Genomic DNA, 22,899 nt, shown 5'->3' with positions numbered 1-22,899 from the left:
ATACAATTTGTTCCCTTTTCATTTTGCCAGTGTTTTCTTTAGCTGTGCAGAAGCTTTTTATTTTGATGAGGTCCCATTTGTTTATTCTTTTCTTTATGTCCCTTGCTCTAGGAGACATATCAGTGAAAATACTGCTGCATGGAATATCTGAGATTTTCCTGCCTTGAAAAAAAAGGCTGCAAGTTGCTCCCAGTGACTGCAGAAAATTAAAAAAGAAGGTTGGAATCCATCAGTGTTCTATTAGTCATCTCCTTCATCTTCCCCTTCTTTCTCCCTCATCATTGTCTTCATCTTCTTCACCTTCATCCTCATCATCTTCTTTATCAACATCTTTCAACTCTTCTCCTTCTCCTTCTCCTCCTCCTCCTCCTTCTCCTTCTTGTTCTTCATCATCCATATCAGGGACCAAGTAATACTGTAATGGATTTGGCTAAATATCATCTTTGATGACTTCTCCTAACTCATCTGGACCTGCATCAGAATGGTCAGTAAACCAGGTAAAAAAGCTCTCTGGTTCCTCATAATGACTTTCCCTGCTGGCTTTATTCAGTGTTTCACTTGAATGTTTCATCAGATCCTTTCCAAATTTCCATTTGATTTCAGTGGACTTTGAAGATGGATCACCACTTTATTCCATTGAAATTCTTTGGAGAGAACTTTATTTTCAAAGTAATTTCATCAAAATGAAAGTCTATTGTGTAACCTGATTTAATATCTTCAATTCTGTCACTTCAACTCTTGTCAAATAATGCAGCACCTCTTCATCTTCTTTCCCAAGCAGTGCAGACACTTGTGAATGGTTGACAAATGTTGTTACCCCCAAATTTGGGTTTTGGTGATAAATTCTGTCCTCTTCTGAAAAAAATGTTTGGTGGAGTTTGTTATATTTTTGTTCTACTTTTGAAATGTCCCCACTGGCTTGTTCATTAAGTCTGTCTATTTCATTTTGTACTTCATCAATATGATCAATTGCTTCTTGCTGTTCTTTTTCTTCCTTTGGCAAATCCAGAGCAGTTGACTTCTTCTCTGGCTTGGGGGAAGGAGGAGGTCTTGGTTTCTTCATTAGGGGTGAAAGCAAAGACTGGCATTTGGGAGCCAAGCTGTAAGATAAGTTGGAGAGTCTGATGGAAGGGAACTTGAAAGGCTGGAAGAAGCTCTGCAAAAATCATAAGGCAGGTCTTTGATAAATAAGCAAAGGCAATTCAGTGGAGAAAGGACTGTCTTAAACAAAGGGTACAAATGGATGTCCACATACAAAAAAATTAATCTAAGCAAAGACCTCACACCTCTCACAACCATTAACTCAAAATATAGATGTATATAAAATTGAAAATAATAAAACTTGTAGAAAATAAGATAAGAGAAAATCTAAATGACTTCACATTTTGTAAATAATCTTTAGACAAAACACCAAACACGTGCTCCATGAATTTTTTTTTAAGTTAGATTTCATTAAATTTAAGAACTTTTGATCAGTGAAAGACACTGTTCATGTAATGAAAAGACATGCCACAGGCTTGGAGAGAATATTTGGAAAGAAAATCTAAAAAGGAATTGCATCTAAAATACACAAAGATCCCTTATAACTCAACAATAAGAAAACGAACAATCCATTTAAGAAGTGGGCAAAAGATCGGAATTGACAATACACCAAAAAAGACATACAGATGGCAAGTAAGTATGTCAAAAGATGGTCAAAATCATACATAATTAATGAATTGCACATTAAAAATGATAGTCCACTACACACCTTTCAGAATGGCTAAAATCCCAAACACTGACAATACCAAATGCTGACGAACATGTGGAGCAATAAGAATTCTCATTCATTGCTTATGGGAATGTAAAATGGTACAACCACTTTGGAAGACAATCTGGTAGTTTGTTAGAAAGTTAAAGATTTTCTTGCCATACACTCCAGCAACTATCTTCCTGGTACCTTTTCCACCAGCTTTATTGAGACATTATTGAAATATAACATATCTAAGTGTAAGATGTACAATGTGATTATCAGATACGTTTATATATTGCAAAGGAATCTCCACAATAATGTTAGTTAACACCTCTATCCCCCCACATAGTTACCTTTTTGTGTGTATGGTGATATTTTTAAGATTTACTCTCTTAACAACATTGAACAATATAATGGTATTGTTAATAATAGTTACTACGCTGTGCATCAGATCCCAAGAACTTTCTCATCTTAAATGTGGAAGTTTGTACCCTTTGAGCAATTTATCCCACCCTTCAGGCCCTGGCAACAACCATTCGGTGTGATATTTCATTTAGTATAATGCCCTCAAGATCATCCATGTTTCAAAAGACAGAATTTTCTTCATTTTTATGGCTGAATTACAGGTATATAACATTCTGTATTCATTTATGTATTGATGGACATTTATGTTGTTTCCAAGTCTTGGCTATTGTAAACAATGTTACAACAAACATGGGGTCATGAAGAGATCTCTCTTCAAAATAGTGTTGTCATTTCCTTCAAATATGTACCCAGGAGTTGACTTGATAGATCATATGGTAGTTTTATTTTTTTATTTTTTGGGGGGAAAAATCCATACTCTTTTCCATGGTTACTCTACCAGTTTATATTTCCACCAACATGAATTTTCTTCATAGTCTCACCAACACTTTTTTCTTGTCTCTTTGTTAATTGCCATTCAAACAGGTCTGAGGTGATTTCTCACTGTTGTTTTCATACGCATTTTCCTCATTGTTAGTGATGTTGAACATCTATTCATGTATGTGTTGGTCATTTGTATGTCTTTAAAAAATATTTTATTTATTTATTTTTGGAGAGAGAGGGGAAGGGAAGGAGAAAGAGAGGGAGAGAAATATCAATGTGCGGTCACATCTCTAGCACCCCCTACTGGAGGTGTGACCTGGCCTGCAACCCAGGCATATGACCTGACTGGGAATTGAACTGCCAACCTTTTGGTTTGCAGGCTGGTGCTCAATCCACTGAGCCACACTAGCCAGTTATATGTCTTTTTTTGAAGAGATATTTATTAAGTCCTTTTCTCATTTTTATTTATTAACTTTTTTATTGTTCTATTACAATTGTTCCAATTTTACTCAGTTCCTCTCCCCTGCTCCCACAGTCAATCTGCACCCCATTGTCCAAGTCCATGGGTCATTTATACTTGTTCCTTGACTAGGCCCTTCCCCTCCTTTCCCCACTTATCCCCCTCTCCCTCTCATCTGGTCACTATCAGTCCATTTCTTGTTTCCATGCCTGTGGTTCTATTTTGCTCTTTTTTTTTTTTTTTGATTCATTAGGTTCCTCTTACAAGTGAGGTCATATAGTATTTGTTTTTCAGGCCTGGCTTATCTTATTTAACATAATACTCTCCAGTTCCATCCATGCTGTCATGAAAGGTAGGAGTCCCTTTTTTTCTTTCTGCTGTGTAGTATTCCATTGTGTAAATGTGCCACACTTTTTTTTATCCATTCACTTACTGCTAGGGACTTAAGCTTTTTCCAGTACTTGGCTATTGTAAATAGTGCTGCTATGAACATTGGAGTGCATAAGTTCTTTTGAATTGGTGTTTCAGGATTCTTAGGGTATAATCCCAGCAGTAGAATCACTAGATCAAAAGGCAGTTTCATTTGTAATTTTTTGAGAAAATTTCATACTGTTTTCCACAGTGGCTTCACCAGTCTGCATTCTCACCAATAGTGCAGATTGTTTTTTATACTGAACTGTATGAGTTCCTTATATATTTTGAATATTAACCCTCATCAGACAAATAGTTTTAAAATATTTTGCCCCATTCTGTAGGTTGCCTTTTTATTTTTAACGATTGTCTTTTGTGATACAGATTTTCAGCTTGATGCAGTACCTTTTGTTTATTTTTCCTTTTGTTGCTTTCACTTTTAATGTTATATCTAAAAAAATCTTTGCAAATACCAAGGTCAAGGAGCTTTTTTTCTATATATTTTTCTCACTGTTTTAACTTTTTGAGTCTTACATTTAAGTCTTTTATCCATTTCAAGTTAATTTTGGTGATGTATTCAAGACAGAGTTCAAATTTCATTTTTATACCTATGGCTATCCATTTTCCCCATCACCACTTGTGGAAGAGACTCTCTTTTCCCCATTGAGTCTTCTTGGCTTTGCTGTCATACATTAGGTGACTGTGCATGTGTGGGTTTATTTGGGGACGTTTAATTCTGTTCCACTGATAAACGTGTCTATTTATGTCAGTACCATACTTTTGCTTACTATGCTTTTGCAATAAAGTTTGAAATCATTAATTGTAAAGTCTCAGATTTTGTTCTTTCTAAGGATTGCTTTGGCTATTCTAAGACTTTTGTCGTTCCATATAAATTTAATATATTTCTTCTATATTTGTGAAAAAATATCGCTGGAGTTTTGATGAGGATTGTGTGGAATCTATAGGTGGCTTTGAACACTATGGACATTTTAACAATATTAATTCTGATCCATTAATACAGAATATCTTTCCATTTATTTGTGTCTTCTTTAATTTGTTTCATTTCTTGTCATTTTTAATGTACAGATCATTAATCTTGTTGGTTAAATTTATTCCTAAGCATTTTTGATGCTACTGTAAATGGACTGTTTCCTTTATCTTTTGTTCATATAGTTTATTGTTAGTATATAAGAACACAACTAACTTTTGAATACTGACTTTTATATTTGGCAGATTTATTGAATTTGTTTATTAGTTGTAATAGTTATTGGTGGAATCTTCAGTGTTTTTTAATATATAAAAACCTATCATCTGCAAACAAAGACAGTTTCATTTCTTCCTTTCCAATTTGGATGTCTTGTTTTTATCTAATTACTCTGACTAAGACTTCCAACACTAGTTAAATAGGATGGTGTCTTCTTCATGATTATAGTGGCAAGACTTCCAGTGTTTCACCATTAAGTATGATATTTGCTGCGGGTTTGTCACATATGGCCTTTATTGTGTTAAGTTACATCTCCTCTACACTCAATTTGATGAGAGTTTTTTAATCATAAAATGATGTTAAATTTTGTCAAATGCTTTCTCTGGAGTTCTGGCCAAGATGGAGGCATATATAGATACACTTTGCTTCCTTGAACAACCAAAAGAAGGACCACAGCAAATTTTAAAACAAAGATAACCAGAACTGCCAGAAAATTGAATTGTATGGAAATATGAGATGAGTTGAAGAAGAAACATTTATGCAGACTAGTAAGAGGGGAAGAGAGGAGCAGCTGTGCTGGAGAGGACTTCCAGCAAGGTGGCAGCTGGAGGACCAGGTCGGGGGGCAGTGGCTAGCAGACCAGACAGTCCCACATTTGCATGTGGATAAACAGGGAGAAACAAATGGGGAGACAGGTGGCACAACCCAGGATTCCAGTGTGGGTGAATAAAGCCTCAAAACTTCTGACTGAAAAAACTTGTGTGGGTGTGGGCAGCAGGGTAAACTCCCAGCCTCACAGGAGAGTTTGTTTGAGAGATGCACAGGGTCCTAGAATGTGCCCACCTGGTAATCCCCACCCACCTGGTAATCTGCACCAGAAGGTCCCAATTCCCTTATGAAGGTCAGAAGAAGTGACTGAAAGCCAGCTGAGAGCCAAGCAAGCCACATTATGCCCTCTCTGATCCCTCCCCTACACACAGCACCACAACACATTGATGTGGGTTGCCCCACCCTGCTAAATACCTAAGTGTCCGCCTCTTATGATGTAACAGGCACACTGAGACAAAAAAATATGGCCCAAATGAAGGAGCAGATCAAAGCTCCAGAAAAAAATAGAACTAAGCAATGAAGAGAATGCCAACCTATCAGATGCACAGTTCAAAACACTGGTAATCAGGATGCTCACAGAAATGGTGGAGTATGGTCGCAAAACAGAGGAAAAAGTGAAGGCTATGAAAAGTGAAATAAAGGAAAATGTACAGGGAACCAACAGTGATGGGAAGGAAACTGGTATTCAAATCAATGGTTTGGACCAGAAGGAAGAAATAGACATTCAACCACAACAGAATGAAGAAACCAGAATTTAAAAAAAAAAAAAAAAGAGGAAAGGCTTAGGAACCTCTGGGACAAATGTAAATGTTCCAACATCTGAATCATAGGGGGGCCAGAAGGAGAAGAGGAAGAGCAAGAAATTGAAAACTTATTTGAAAAAATAGTGAAGAAGAACTTCCCCAATCTGGCAAAGAAAATAGACTTCCAGAAGTCCAGAAAACTCAAAGAGAGTGCCAAAGAAGTTGTACCCAAGGAAGCACACACCAAGGCACATCATAACTGCATAACCTAAGATGAAAGATAAGGAGAGAATCTTAAAGGCAGCAAGAGGAAAGGAGACAGTTACCTACAAAGGAGTGCCCATCAGACTATCAGCTGATTTCTCGAAACAAAACTTGCAGGGAAGAGGGGGTTGCAAAGAAGCATTTGAAGTCATGGAAAAGAATGACCTACATCCACGATTACTCTATCCAGCAAAGCTATCATTTACAATGGAAGGGCAGATAAAGTGTTTCCCAGATAAGGTAAAATTCAAGGAATTCATCATCCAAGCCCTTATTACATGAAATGTTAAAGGGCTCATCTAAGAAAAGGAAGATCAAAACTATGACCAGTAAAATGACAACAAACTCACAACTATCAACAACTGAACCTAAAAAATTTAAGAAAAACAAAACCAAAAATGAACTAAGCAAACAACTAGAATGGGAACAGAATCACAGAAATGCAGATCACCTGGAGGGTTATCAGTGGGGAGGGGGGAGAAGAATGAGGGGAAAGTTACAGGGAAGAAGAAGCATAGATGGTAGGTACAAAATAGACAGGGGCAGGTAAAGAATAGTATGGGAAACAGAGAAGCCAAAGAACTTATATGTATCACCCATGTACATGAACTAACATGGGGGAATGCTGGTGGGAGGGGGTAAAGGGGGTTTATTTATTAGTTTTTACATCTTTTATTTTATTAGTATTTTTTCATTTCCCTTTTTTCTGTTTAGTTTTCTTCACTTTGTTTCGTTTGTTAAATTGCATTGTTTGACTGGTTTTCCTTGTTATCTCTTTCAGAGCATATTTTTAATTTTCTGTCTTCCACTTCACTTGTGTTCCAATAGCACACTATTCTAGGACTTGTATTCCTATTCTTGTTATGTAGACCATATAGATTCTTGTTCTTGTAGACCATATGATTTTTGTTTCTTTACTATTGTAAATAACTTCTGTTCCATACAACTGTAAATACCACACAGCACCCCTCCCGGATCTTAGCTCACTTCACTGTTTCTGGAACTTTTTTGCTGTTGTGGTTAACTCTGTTCTCTCACACACTATACCTATTTTCTATCCTTTACTCTTACTTTACCTCATAATCCAACATCCCACAAGCTCACTGCTTTCTAGATCCAATTTACAATCCTTCCACTCCTGCAACAAGAGTCTTACCTTTTTTTTCACCCTTTCTAAAAAGTGGCTAGTTATGTGAAATATCATGTGAAAAAAGTGGCTAGTTATGTGAAAAAACTATACATATCCAAAAGATCTCCTATCTTTTCTATCTTTTCTCTATGGGTTGGTACTTTAAGTCCCATAGAATACACTCCTGCTATCTTAAACCATTTTGCCTTTCCCCTTCAACTGATCACAAAAAAGAGTAGGTGGGAGCTGTGAACACCAGTATCTCTGCTGGAAGAGGAAACCAACCAACAAAGGAACCACCAAGAGATAACAACAGAAGAAGATGAAGGAGGCAGTGGAAGCCACACTAACCTCCCCACCCAGGACCAATCTGGAAGTACAACTAAGTAGTAGAGAAATTACCCAGAACAAACAACTAAACAATTGTGAGAAAGAAGCCTCAAAACCTTGGACAGACAGAAGAACTAGCTTCAACACAACCTATCCACACCTGCACAACAGAATACAAGATGTGGTGGGTGGAGTGACCCAAGTCAATCATCTGGAGGGAAAGACCCACCAAAGAAAGACCCAACAACAATAAAAAAACAAAGACATACAGAGAGCTAACATAAATGACAGCCCAAGACCAGAGATATCTGGAGATCAAGGAGACTGCACCACTGACTCTCACAGGTCTCTTACTGTAAAAGTTCACACCATAAATCCAGGGAGTCAAAACATATCAATTTAAGAATCAGAGGCTACCAAGAAGAGTCTCACAAACAATCGGAAGACAAAGAAACAATCCCCAAATTAAAAAAAAGGAGGAAGCCTCAGAAAGAATGCTAAATGAAATAGAAGAAAATCAACTATCAGATGTTGAGTTCAAAGCAATGGTTATCAGGGAGCTCAATGAGCTCACGTGAATTACCAGAAACTACAGAGAAACTACAATGAACTCACTCCAAACTATATCAACATGAAAAAGAAAATAGGAACATCAACAAGGACCAAAAGGAAATGAAGAATACAATTTCTGAATTGAAGAACACAGTAGAGGGAATTGAAAGCAGAGGATCAGATCAGCAAGTTCAATGACAAAATAGAAAAACACCCAGAAAGAGCAAGAAAAGGAAGAGAGATTCAAAAAGAAAGAAGAGGGTTATGGGAAAGGCGGTATAACATAAAACATAATAAATTCATATAATAGGAATACCAGAAGTAGAAGGAGAAGAAGAGAAAGAGATAGAAAACTTGTTTGAAAAAAAATGATAGAAAACTTTCCTAATTTGATGAGGGAAAAAGGCACACAGATCCAGGAAACACAGAGAGTCCAAATCAAGAGGAACCCAAAGAGGCCTGCCCACTTTAAGACACATCATAATTAAAATGGCAAAATTCCAAGATAAAGAGAGAATTTTAAAGGCAGCAAGGGAAAAACAGGAAGAAACATACATGGAGCCCCAGTAAGACTAGCAGTTTACCTCTCAATGGAAATGCTCCAAGCCAGAAGGGAATGGCCAGAAATATTCCAAGTAATGAGAACCAGAGACCTGAAACCAAGAGTACTTTACCCAGCAAGGCTATTAATTAAAATGTAGGGCCAAACAAGGAGCTTCCTAGACAAAAGAAGCCTCAAGGAATATACCTCTTCCAAACCAGCTCTGCAGGAGATGCTAAAGGATCTACTTTAAGAATAGGAAGACAGCCATGACTTGTATAGCTCAGTGGATTAAGCAGGGGACTACAAACCAAAGGGTTTCTGGTTTGATTCCCAGTCAGGGCACATGCCTGTGTTGCAGGCCAGGTCCACAGTTTGGGGAATGTGAGGGGCAAGCACACATTGATGTTTCTCTCCCTCTCTTTTTTCTTCCTTTCCTCTCTCTCTAAAAAATAAATAAATAAAATATTTTTAAAAAGCATAGCAAAAAAAAAACAGTGAGGGTGGAACACAGGTATGAAATAATGGCAATGAATCATATCAATTACAACCTTAAATGTAAATGTAAATAGATTAAATGCCCCAACCAAAAGACATAGAATAGTTCAATGGATAAGAAATCATGACCCACACATATGCTGCCTACAAGAGACCTACACATACTGCAAATGAAAGGCTGAAAACAAATATTCCAAGCAGATGTACAGGAAAAGAAAGCCAGGGTAGCAATACTCATATAAGGCAAAATAGACTTCAGAAAAAGAGCCATAAAAAGAGACCCAGGAGATCACTTCATAATACTCAAGTGAAGAATCCATCAAGAAGACATAAACATTGTAAATATATATGCACCCCAACATAGCAGCACCCAAATACATAAACAAAATCTTGGAGGACTTCAAGAAAGATATTGACAGAAACACAATTATAGGCAAAAACTTAAAACTTTCCCACTAAAATCAGGAACAAGACAAGGATGTCTGCTTTCACCACTCTTATTCAACATAGTATTGGAAGTCCTAGCCACAGCAATTAGACAAGAAAAAGAAATAAAAGGCATCCAAATTGGAAAGGAGGAAGCAAAACTGTCATTGTTTGCAGATGACATGAAGAAAATACTATAAACTCCACAAAAAAACTACTCAACCTAATTAGTGAATTTGGCAAAACAGCGGCATATGAAGACAATATTCAGAAATCAAAGGCATTTTATAAGAACAATAAAATGTCAGAAACAGAAATCGGGAAAAATCCCATTCAACATAGCAATGGTAAGAATAAAATACCAATGAATAAATCTAACCAAGGAGGTAAAAGACCTGTACTCACAAGACCTGAAGAAAGAAATTAAGGAAGAAACAAACAAATGGAAACATACATCATGTTCATGGATCATAAGAATTAACATTATCAAAATGTCTTTATTACTCAAAGAAATTTATACATTCAGTGCATTCCCTATTGAAGTACCAATGACATATTTCACAGACATAGAACAAACACTTCAAAAATTTATATGGAACCATAATTGACCCCATATAGCTGCAGCAATTTTGAGAAAGAAGAACTAAGTAGGAAGAATCACAATACCTGATGCCAAACTGTATTACAAGGCCACTAAAATTAAAACAGCCTGGTACTGGCATGAGAACAGACATATGTAGCAATGCAATAGAATAGAGAGCCAAGAAATAAACCCAAATCTCTATGGTCAATTAGTATTTGATAAAGGGGTCAGCAGCATAAAATGGGGCCAAAATAGACTCTTCAACCAATGGTGTTGGGAGAGCTGGATAGATACATGCAAAAAAAAAAAAAAGAAACTGGATCACCAACTTACACCATAAAGAAAAATAAATTCAAAGTGGATAAAAGACTTAAATATAAATTGTGACGCCACTAAAGTTCTAGAGAAGAACATAGGTAAGAAAATCTTAGATATTCTATGCAGCAATATTTTCACTCATATGTCCTCTAGAGCAAGGAACGTAAAAGAGGGTTTGATATTCAAAATATGTAAAGAACTCACACAACCCCACTCCAGGAAGACAAAAAAAAAAACAACTAAAATATAGCCCTGGCTGGTGTAGCTCAGTGGATTGAGCGCGGGCCTACCAACCAGACATTTGCGGTTCGATTCCCAGTCAGGGCACATGCCTGGGTTGCAGGCCGGTTCCCTGCAGGCCAGTTCCCAGCAGGGGGTGCACAAAAGGAAACCATACATTGATATTTCTCTCCCTCTCTCCTTCCCTTCCCCTCTAAAGATAAATAAATAAAATATTTACAAGAAATAAATAAAATATGGGCAAAAGACCTGAACAGACACTTCTCCAAGAAGGACATATAGAGGGCCCAGAGACATATGAAAAGGTGCTCAGTATCACTAGTTATCAGAGAGATGCAAATTAAAACTACAATGTAATACCACTTCACACCGGTCAGAATGGTCATCATAAACAAAGCAACAAACAACAAGTGTTGGAGAGGTTGTGGAGTAAAGGGAACCCTACTGCACTAATGGTGGGATTGCAGACTGGTACAACCATTATGGAAAACAGAACAAAATTTTCTCAGAAAACTAAAAATGAATATGTCTTTTGACCCAGCAATTCCACTGCTAGGATTATATCCTAGAACCTTGCAACACCAATCCAAAAGAACCTATGCACCCCAATGTTCATAGCAGCACAATTTACAATAGCCAAGTGCTGGAAGCAACCTAAGTGCCCATCAGTAAATGAATGGATCAGAAAAACTATAGTACATTTACACAATGGAAATCTACATAGCAGAAAGATGGAGCTGCTACCCTTTGTGAAAGCATGGATGGAACTGGAGAGCAATATGCTAAGTGAAATAAGCCAGGTGGTGAAAGACAAATACCATATGATCTCACCTTTTAGTGGAACCTAATCAGCAAAACAAACAAGGAAGCAAAATATAATAAGAGACATTGAAATTAAGAACAGACTGATAGCAACTAGAGGGGAGATAGGAAGGGATAATAGGGTGGGGAAAGGGGAAGGGTTTTCAGGAACAACTATAAAGGACACATGGACAAATTCAAGGGGAGGTTGGATCAGGTGAGGGAGGTGGTGATGGCTGTGGTGGGGGTAGCGGTGGTGGAAAAATGCAGATAACTGTACTCAAACAATAAAATAAAGTAAAATAAAATAAAACTAAACTAAAATAAACTAAACTAAACTAAAATAAAATATATTCCCTAAATTTAAGAATAAGAGAAGAACGTGTGCTTTCACCAGTAGCATTCAATATAGTACTGGAAGTTCCAGCCATAACAACTAAGCAAGAAAAATAAATGAAGTCATCCAAATTGGAAATGAAGAAGTAAAACTATACTTGCAAATGACATAATATTACCAATAGACAATGCAAAAGAATCCACAAAAATATTACTGCACTGAGTAAAAAAACTTCACCAAATTTCAAGATATAAGATCAACACTAAAAAATTAGTTGCATTTCCACTTCTGTACAAGATGGAGATATAGGTAGATACACTTTGCCTCTTCACACAACCTAAAGAAGGACGACGATTAATTTAAAAAGAAAAAAAACAACTGGAACTGCCAGAAAAATTGAACTATATGGAAGTCCAACTACCAAGGAATTAAAAAAAAAACACCATTTGCCCAGACTGGAAGGAAGGGTGGAGACTGGAAGCTGGGGCAAAGAGGAGTTGTAGCAAGTTGGTGGCTAGAGGACTGGGGTGGGCAAGGCAGCAGCTGGCAGGCTGCGAAGTCTAACATTTGTGTGTGAATAAACTAGGAGGAACAACTGGGGACTGAGACAGGCCATACAATGCAGAGTTCAGTGTGGAGGAATAAAGGCTCAAAATTTTTTACTAAATAGACCTGTGAGAGATGTGACAGTGGGAGAAACTCCTAGCCTCACAGGGGTTTGTTAAGGAGACTTGCAGGGTCTGAGAATGTACACAAAGCCACCCACCCTAGAATCAGCACAAGAAGGGCCCATTTGCTTGTGGGTAGTGTGGGCAATGACTGAATGTGAGATGAGAATGAAGCAAAAGACATTATTTCCTCTCAGACCCCTCCCCCACACACACAGTATCACAACACAGTACCTCGGGTTGCCTTTCCCTGGCAAATACCTAAGGGTATGCCCCTTATTACATAACAGGCACTCCAAAACAAAAAAATAACCCAAATGAAAGAACAGATCAAAACCCCAGAGTTAGAACTAAGCGATGAAATGATAACCAACCTATCAGATGCACTGTTCAAAACACTGGTAATCAGGATGCTCACAGACATAGTGGAGTATGGTCACAAAATGGAGGAAGAAGTGAAGGCTATGCAAAGTGAAATAAAGGAAAATGTACAGGAAACCAATAGCGATGGGAAGGAGACTCAAATCAATGGTTCAAAGCAGAAGGAAAAAATAAACATTCGACCAAAACAGAATGAAGAAACGAGAATTCAAAAAAATGAGGAGAGGCTTAGGAACCTCTAGGACAAATGTAAATGAACCAGCATCAGAATAATAGGGCTGTCAGAAGGAGAAGAACAGCAGAAAATAGAAAACTTATTTAAAAAAAAATGGAGAACTTCCCCAATCTGGCAAAGAAAATAGACTTCAAGAAGTCCAGGAAGCTCAGAGATTACCATAGAAGTTGCACCCAAGGAAGTACACACCAAGGTGCATCATATACATTATCATAGATTGAAGATAAGGAGAGAATCTTAAAAGCAACAAGAGAACAGGAGGCAGTTATCTACAAAGGAGTTCCCATCAGACTATCAGCTGATTTCTCAGAAGAAAATTTATAGGCATAAGGGGCTGGAAAAAAGTACTTAAAGTCATGAAAGGCAAGGACCTACATCCAAGATTACTATGCAGCAAAGCTACCATTTAGAATGGAAGGGCAGATAATATGCTTCCCAGATAAGGTCAAGTTCAAGAAGTTCATCGTCACCAAGCCCTTATTGTATGAAATGTTAAAGGGACTTATCTAGGAAAAAGATAAAAATGTAAACATTAAAATGAAAACAAACTCACAACTATCAACAACTGAACCTAAAAAAATTAAAAACAAACTAAGCAAACAACTAGAACAGGAATCACAGAGATGGAGATCACATGGAGGGTTATCAGCGGGGAGGGAGAAGGGGACAATGCAGAAAAAGGTACAGGGAATAAGAAGCATAAATGGTAGGTACAAAATACACAGGGGGAGGTTAAAAATAGCACAGGAAGTGCAGAAGGCAAGGAACTTACATGTATGACCCATGGACATGAACTAAGGTGAGGGAATGGTGGTGAGAGTGGGGGAGGGTGGAGGAGAGTAAGGGGAGAAGAAAATAGGACAACTGTAATAGCATAATCAATAAATTACATTTTAAAAATTAGCTTTATTTCCAAATACCAGAAATGAATAACCTGAAAAGGAAATTAAGAATATAATTTCATTTGCAATACCTAAAAGACTAACACAACTAGGAATAAATTTAATTATGGAGGTAAAAAAAAACAACAAAAGTTGTTCACTGAAAACTACAAACTATTGTTGAAAGAAATTACATAAGACCTAAATAAATGGATTTATTTATTCCTTGTTCATGGATTGGAAGACTTAATAGTGTTAGATGTCAATACTACCCAAAGTGATGTACACATCAATGCAATTTATATCAATATTTCAATAGTGGTTTTTTACAGAAATAAAAAACAACAATACTCAAATGTATGTGGAATTGAAAGAGGCCCTGAATAGATGGTGAGGAAAAATGATGACAGAGTCAGAGGGAACAGATTCCACTTCCCCCTACACACGGGAGGAAAACCTGGCTGATCTACAGAGGGACACAGCAAAGAGCCAATAGTACCCCAGCATATATGAAAATAAGAGACCAAAAATTGTAGTGGATACTGAAAAACCAGATGATAAAGAGACTGTGCAGGACAATAAGTTCCCAGGGGCTCAAAGACTGGGGCAGCTGTAGCCTCAGGCCCAGCGCCTGGCATCCGTGCTGGTGCTGGGTGTACCACAGACTCTTTGGGAGCTGCGGGCCTGCTTCAGAGTCCTTGGGAGAGAGCCATGTTAACTACTCCCTCCCTGCCCCACCAAGCAGGGTTTGAGCAGCAGCAGGAGAGACCTGGTTGCTTGAAGTTCCAATAAGGACAAAGAGGGAAACTTGCAAGGGCCATGATCACCTGCAGAGTCTGTGATTGCAAGCTTAGGGGAGTTGAGTCCCGCAGTGATGTGCACTGACCCTGATAGTACTGGTCTGGCTGGAGAATTGGGCTGTACTGAGCGGCAGGCTTGAGTAGGAGGAATTTCTCAAAAAGTAAAACTGTTTGGGGGAGTCTCCTGTGACAGCCGCTCAGCTTACTCTCCACCTAGCCAGGCAGTGATCCTGAGGTTGGGTGGAAGGCATTCCCCCATGGCACTGGGAAGGGTTTCGTGCCCAAACCCGTGGGATGGAGGCAGCTTGGCAGGGCATGAGCGCCTGCACCCCAGCCCACAGAGATAACTCTTAGGAAAAGAGTCCTCTGAAGAAGACCTAGACCCCCCACTTAAGGCGCTGGGGAGGGGGGAGAAATGCCAGACTAGCTCTATGGAGAGTGCTTGCAAGACTGGCTGAATACACACCAAGAAGGGAGAAAGGCCACACCAATCACCCCTCAGCCTGCTGCAGCCAGCAAGACCAGAAAAACCAGTTTGGCCAGTTTGAAACCAACAAGAGGTGGGTTTGTTTGTTTGTTTGTTTAAAGTAATCATTTATTTTTAAAATTTTATTATTGTTTTATCTTTCAATAACTTTTTCCTCTTTTCCTTCTTTCTTGTTTTATTCCTTCTTCCTTTCTTTCCAATCTTATCTCTTCTTTCTTCCTTCTCCTACCTTTTTGTCTTTTATACCCACAAGTGAGACAAAAAACTTGAAACTGTGAAAGGACCAGAGTTGAATCCAAAGAGGGGGCAACAGTTGAGACAGTAAGAGAAATTTCACTTTGCTATTGAGAAAAACTATAAGTTACTGCATATTTGTATTATTGTTTTTCATTATTCTTACATCTTTTATTTTAATAGTATTTTTCTATTCTTTTTCTTTCTGTATAGTCTTCTTTGCTTGGCTGGTTATATTGTATCATTTGACAGGTTTCCCCTGTTCATTCTTCCACAGTGTATTGGTAATTTACTATCCTTCACGTCACTTGTGATCCTTTAGCACACTACTCAAAGTTCTATACTCCCTATTCGTGTTATCCGTATCACATAGATTCTGTCATATGATTGTTGCTCTAATATTATTGTAAATAATAGCTGTTCCATACAATTGTAAATACTTTGCAACACAACTCTCAGATGTTAGCCCACTTCACAGTTTCCTGAACTCTATTACTGTAGTGGTTAACTCTATTCTCTCACACACTACACCTATTTACTATCCTTTAATCTCACCTTACCTCAGAATCTGACCTCCCACAAGCTCATTGCTTTCTAGATCCAACTCACACTCCTTCCCTCTCCAACAAGAGTCTTATCGTCTTCCTATCCTTTCTTAAAAGGGGTTAATTGGGTGGAAGATCACAGCTAACAGTATACATAGCCAAAGGATGTCCTATCACTTCTTTACTGGCTGCTACTGTAAATATCATAGAATACTCTCTTGCTGTCATAAACAATTTTGCCTTTTCCTCCAACTGATCACAAAAAAAGAGTGGTTAGAATCAGTGAACACTAGGATACCCAGTGGAAAAGGAAACCAAACAACAAAGGAGCCACCAACAGATAACCGAAGACTGTGAAGGAGAGAGTGGAAGTCACACTAACCTCAATCCAGGACCTATCTGGAAATACAACTAAATAGTGGAGAAACTACCAAGTACAAACAACTGAACAAGAGCAAAAGACAAGCCACAAAATCTTGTACACATGGAAAACCAGGCAGAGTGACCATCATTTAACCAGCTGGTGAGAAAGACCCACAAAAGAAAGACCCAAGAACAATCAAAACCCAAACCCAAACACAGAGCCAACTTAAAGGACAGCCGAAGACCAGTGAGCTTGAAAGATCTAGGAGACTACACCACTAAATCTTACAGGTATTCTACCACAGAAGTTCACACCATAAACCCAGGGAGCCAGAACAAATCAGTTTGAGAAGTTAACCCTAAAAAGAAGAGTCTCACAAACAATGGAAAGACAAAGAAATAATCCCCAAGTGAAATAAAAAGAGGAAACCTCTGAAAGAATGCTAGATGAAATAGAAGCAAGTCAGCTAACAGATATTGAATTCAAAGCACTGGTTATCAGGAAGTTCAAAGAGCTCACAATCAGTTACCCAAAACTACAGCAGAACTACAATGAACTCACTGCAAACTGTATCAACGTGAAAAAGGAAATAGGAATTATCAATGGGGGCCGAAAGGAAATGAAAAATATAATTTCTGAACTGAAGAACACAGTAGAAGGAATCAAAAGCAGGACTGATGAAGCATGAGATTGGATTAGTGCATTGGAGGACAAAGTAGGAAAAAAATACGCAGAAAGAGCAAGAAAAGGAAAGAAGGCCTAGAAAGAATGAAGAGGGATTAAGAGAAATGCAAGACAATATGAAACATAATAATATCTGTACAATAGGGATATAAGGAGAAGAAGAAGACCAAGGGATAGAAAACCTTTTTGAAAAAGTAATGAGAGAAAACTTCTCTAATTTGATTAAAGAAAAAGTCACACAAATCCAGGAAACACAGAAAGTCCCAATCTACAGGAACCCAAACAGGCCCACTTCAGGACACATCATAATTAAAATGCCAAAACTCCAAGCAAAAGAGAGAATCTTAAAGGCAGCAAGGGAGAAACAGGAAGTAACATACAAGGCCCAATAAGGTTAGCTGCTAACTTCGCAATGGAAACACTCCAAGCAAGAAGAGAATGGCAAGAAATATTCCAAGTAATGAGAACCAGAAGCCTACAACCAAGGCTACTTTACCCAGCAAAACTTTCAATGAAGATACAGGGCCAAATGAAAAGCTTCCAAGACATAACAAATCTAAAAGAATATACCTCCACCAAACCAGCTCTGCAAGAGATGCTAAAGGGACTGCTCTGAGAAAAGGAAGGAAAAGAGGGAGACAGAGAGGAACACAGGTACAAAACTGGCAATGAATAAGTACCTATCAATAATATCCTTAAACATAAATGGATTAAATGCTCCAATCAAAAGACATAAAATAGATGAATAGATAAGAAAGCATGACCCACACATATGCTACCTACAAGAGACCCACTTCAGGACAAAAGACCTACACAGACTGAAAGTGAAGAGCTGGAAACAAGTTTTCCAAGCAAATGGACAGGAAAAAAAAAAGCTGGGTAGCAATACCTATATCAGTCAAAATAGGCTTCAAAAAAATGGCCATAAAGAGAGACCCAGAAGGTCACTTCATAATACTCAAGGAAAGACTGCACCAAGAAGACATAAACATTATAAATATATATGCACCCAACATAGGAGCACAAAAATATATAAAGAAAATTTTAGAGGACTTCAGGAAAGGTATTGACAGCAACACAATTATAATAGGGGATTTTAACAACCTACTGTCAAAAATGGACAGATCTTCCAAACAAAATGTCAACAAAGATATTGTGGCATTGAACAATGCCCTAGATGAAACGGACTTCACTGATGTATACAGAGCCCTTCATCCCAAAGAAGCTAAATACACAATCTTTTCAATGTACATGGAATATTTTTGAAGACAGACCACATGATAGGACACAAAACAAGCCCCAACAAATTCAAGAAAATTGAAATCATACCAAGCATTTTCTTGGATCACAAGGGACTGAAACTAGAATCCAATGCCAAGGGAAAAAAAAACAAAACACTCAAAATTATGGAGATTGAATACCATGCTATTAAACAATGAATGGGTCAAGAATGAAATTAGGGAAGAAATCAAAAAGTTTCTGGAAACAAATAAAAATGAACTCACAACAACCCAAAACTTATGGGACACAGCGAAGGCAGTCCTCAGAGGGAAGTTCACAGCAATACAGGCCTATCTAAAAAAGACAGAAAGATTTCAAACAAACAACCTAACCCCACGCCTACAAGAACTCGAGGAATAGCAACAAAGACAGCCCAGAGCAAGTAGAAGGAGTGAAATAACCAAGATCAGAGCAAAATTAAATGCTTAGAGACTAAAAGCACAATTCTAAGGATCAATGAATCTGGGAGCTGGTTCTTTGCAAAGATAAACAAAATCAACAAGCCTTTAAACATACTCATCAAGAAAAAAAAGAGAGAGGACCCAAATAAACACAATCAGAAATGAAAGAGGAGAGATTTCAACTGACACCACAGAAATACAAAAGATTCTAAGAAATTACTATGAAGAAATATATGCCAAAAAAGTTGAAAACCTAGGTGAAATGGACACATTTCTAGAAAAATATAATCTTCCAAAACTCAATGAATAAGAAGCTGAAATCCTGAACAGACCAATAACAGCAGATTGACTTGAAGCAGAAATCAAAAAACTCCTGACACACTAAATGTGGCCCTGGACCACATGGTTTCACAGAAGAATTCTATAAGGCATTTAAGGCAGAGCTAACCCCTAGCCTTTACAGACTATTCCAAAAAGTGCAAAATGATGGAAGACCCCCAAACTCTTTTTATGAAGCCAGTATCATCCTAATGCCAAAACCAGATAAAGACACAACAAAAGAAGAAAACTACATGCCAATTAGCTGATGAACATAGATGCTAAAATCCTCAACAAAATATTGTCGAATTGCATCCAAGCATACATTAAAAAGATCATACACCATGACCAAGTGGGATTTATTCCAGGGATGCAAGGATGGCTCAATATTCGCAAATTAGTAAATGTAATACATCACATAAAAAAAGCAAAGATAAAAATCACATGATCATATCAATAGATGCAAAAAAGGCATTTGATAAGTACAGCACTTATTTATGATAAAAGCACTCAGCAAAGTGGGAATAATGGGAGCAATCCTCAACACAATAAAAGCCATATGTGAGAGAAGTACATACAGCCAACATCATACTCAATGGGTAAAAACTAAAATCTTTTTCACTAAGATCAAGACAAAGTTGTCCACTTTCATCACTTCTATTCAACATAGCTTTGGAAGTTTTAGCCACAGTGATCAGACTTAAGAAAAGGAAACAAAAGTCATCCAAATTGGAAAGGAGGTAACAAAACTGTCACTGTTTGCACATGACATGATAGTGTACATAGAAAATCCTACAGACTCCACACTAAAACTGCTTGACCTAATATATGAATTTGGCAAAACAGCAGGATACAGAGTCCATATCCAGAAATCAAAGGCATTTTTTGTATACTAACAATGAATCAGCAGAAGCAGAAATCAAGAAAAATATTCCATTTGGTATAGCAAAAAAAAATACCTAGGAGTAAATCTAACCAAGGAGGTAAAAGACCTGTACTCAGGAAACTACACAACACTTAAGAAAGAAATCAAGAAAGACACAAACAAAGGGAAACATATACCGTGTTCATGGATTGGAAATTAACATCACTGAAATATCCATACTACCCAAAACAATTTACAGATTCAATGTAATACCTATTAAAGTACCAATGGCATATTTCACAGACATAGAACAAACACTTCAGAAATTTATATGGAAACATAAACGACCCCAAATAGCAGCTGCTATTTTGAGAAAGAAGAGCAAAGTAGGAGGGATTACAATACCTTGACATCCAACTGTATTACAAGGCCACTATAATCAAAATAGCCTGGTACTGGCATAAAAACAGGCACATGGACCAATGGAACAGAATCGAGAGCCCAGAAATAAACCCAAGTCTCTATGTTCAATTTATATTCAACAAAGGGGGCAGCAACATAAAATGGAGTAAAAATAGCCTCTTCAACAAATGGTTTTGGGAGAACTGGACAGCTACATGCAAAAAATGAAGCTTGAGCACCAACTTGCACCATACACAAAGAGAAATTTAAGGTGGATAAAAGATTTAAATATACGTTGTGACATCGTTAGAGTCCTAGAGAAGAACATTGGCAGGAAAATCTCAGATATTTCACACAGCAAATTTTTCACTGATATGTCCCCTAGAGCAAGAAACATCAAGGAAAAAATAAACAAATGGGATCTCATCAAAATGAAAAGCTTATGCACAGCTGAAGAAAACAGTATTAAAATGAAAAGAGAACCAATTGCATGGGAAAATGTATTTGCCAATGATACCTCAGACACGGGTTTAATCTCCCAAATACACAATGAACTTACATGACTCCACTCTAAGAAGACAAGCAACCCAATTGAAAAGTGGGCAAAGGACTTGAACAGACACTTCTCCAAGGAGGACATACAGAGGATCCAGAGACACATGAAAAGATGCTCAGTATCTCTAGCTATCAGAGAGATGCAAATTAAAAGCACAATGAGATACCACTTTTTAAAAAAAGATTTTATTTATTTATTTTTAGAGGGGAAGGGAAGGAGAGAAGGAGAGAAACATTAATGTATGGTTGCCTTTCGTGCATTCCCTGCTGGAAACTGGCCTGCAGGGAACCGGCCTGCAACCCAGACATGTGCTCTGACTGGGAATCGATCTGCAGGCGTGTGGGTCGCAGGCCCATGCTCAATCCACTGAGCTACACCAGCCAGGTGTGAGATACCACTTTACATCAGTCAGAATGGCCATCATAAACAAATCAACAAACAACAAATGTTGGAGAGGTTGCGGAGTAAAGGGAACCCTAATGCACTGTTGGTGGGATTGCAGACTGGTACAACCACTATGGAAAACAGTATGGAATTCTCTCAGAAAACTAAAAATGGATCTGCCTTTTGACCCAGCAATTCCACTGCTAGGATTATATCCTAAGAACCCTAAAATGCCAGTCCAAAAGAACCTATGCATTCCAATGTTCACAGCAGCACAATTTACAATGGCCAAGTGCTAGAAGCAACCTACGTGCCCATCAGTAAATGAATGGATCAAAAAACTATGGTATATTTACACAATGGAATTCTATGCAGCCGAAAGAAAGAAGGAGCTCCTACCCTTTGCAACAGCATGGGTGGTACTGGAAAGCATTATGCTGAGTGAAATAAGCCAGGTGGTGAAAGACAAATACCATATGATCTCACCTTTAACAGGAAGCTAAACAACAAAACAAACAAGCAATCAAAATATAATGGAAGACACTGAAATAGAGAACAGGCTGACAGTGATCAGAGGGGAGAGGAGAGGGAATTTCAGGGAAAAGGGGAAGGGTTTACAGGAACAAATATAAAGGACACATGGACAAAAACTAAGGGGTGTGGAAAGGGGAGGGAGGTGGGGAGTACTGGGGGGCGGGCTGGGATGGGAGTAAAAGACAGAAAACTCTACTTGAACAGCAATTAAAATAAAATAAATTTTAGAAAAAAGAAAGAGGCCCTGAATATTCAAAATAATACTGAAAAAGAAAACTTAAAAATTGAACAAGTCACACCTCTCAATTTCAAAACTCACAACAAAGCCATGGTAATCACAACAGAGTGGTACTGATATCAGGATAAGCATTACAGACTACTGGAATCAAATTGTAAGTCCATACATAAACCTATACTGCTAGGGTCAATTGATTTGCAATGAGGGTGCCAAGACCATCCAAAGGTCGAAAGAATAATCTCTTCAAGAAATACTGCTGGGACAACTGGATTTTCACATATAAAAGAACAAAACTGTACCCCTATCTCACTCTTTGTGTAAAAATTAATTCAAAATGGGTCAATGACCAAAACATCAGGACCAAAGTGGTAATACTTTTAGAAGAAAACAGGGTAATTTTCATGACCATGGATTTGGCGAGAGATTCTTAAGCATAACAACAAAATTAAAACTAGACCCACTGGGTTTTATCGATATTAGAAACTTTGTGTATCCAAAAATATTTTTCAGGAAACATAAAGACAACCTCCAGAATAAATGGGAAAAAAAATAAATCATGTCTAACAGAAGCCTTAGTGATCAGATAAGTAAAGAATTCCAACAGTTGAACAAAAGAC

The 22,899-nt window shown here is 37.8% G+C and overlaps 1 pseudogene; it reads right to left on the bottom strand.

Annotated features, from left to right (window-relative positions):
- Positions 1-240: 240 nt before the first annotated feature.
- LOC119041982 (protein SET-like) overlaps positions 241-22,899 on the bottom strand; it is a 160,820-nt pseudogene continuing 138,161 nt past the window's right edge.

Source organism: Artibeus jamaicensis, unplaced genomic scaffold (assembly GCF_021234435.1).
Source record: "Artibeus jamaicensis isolate MK-2021 breed Jamaican fruit bat unplaced genomic scaffold, CSHL_Jam_final scaffold_1964, whole genome shotgun sequence".
Classification (NCBI taxonomy): domain Eukaryota; kingdom Metazoa; phylum Chordata; class Mammalia; order Chiroptera; family Phyllostomidae; genus Artibeus; species Artibeus jamaicensis.
This window is presented reverse-complemented; position numbering and strand designations above follow the sequence as displayed.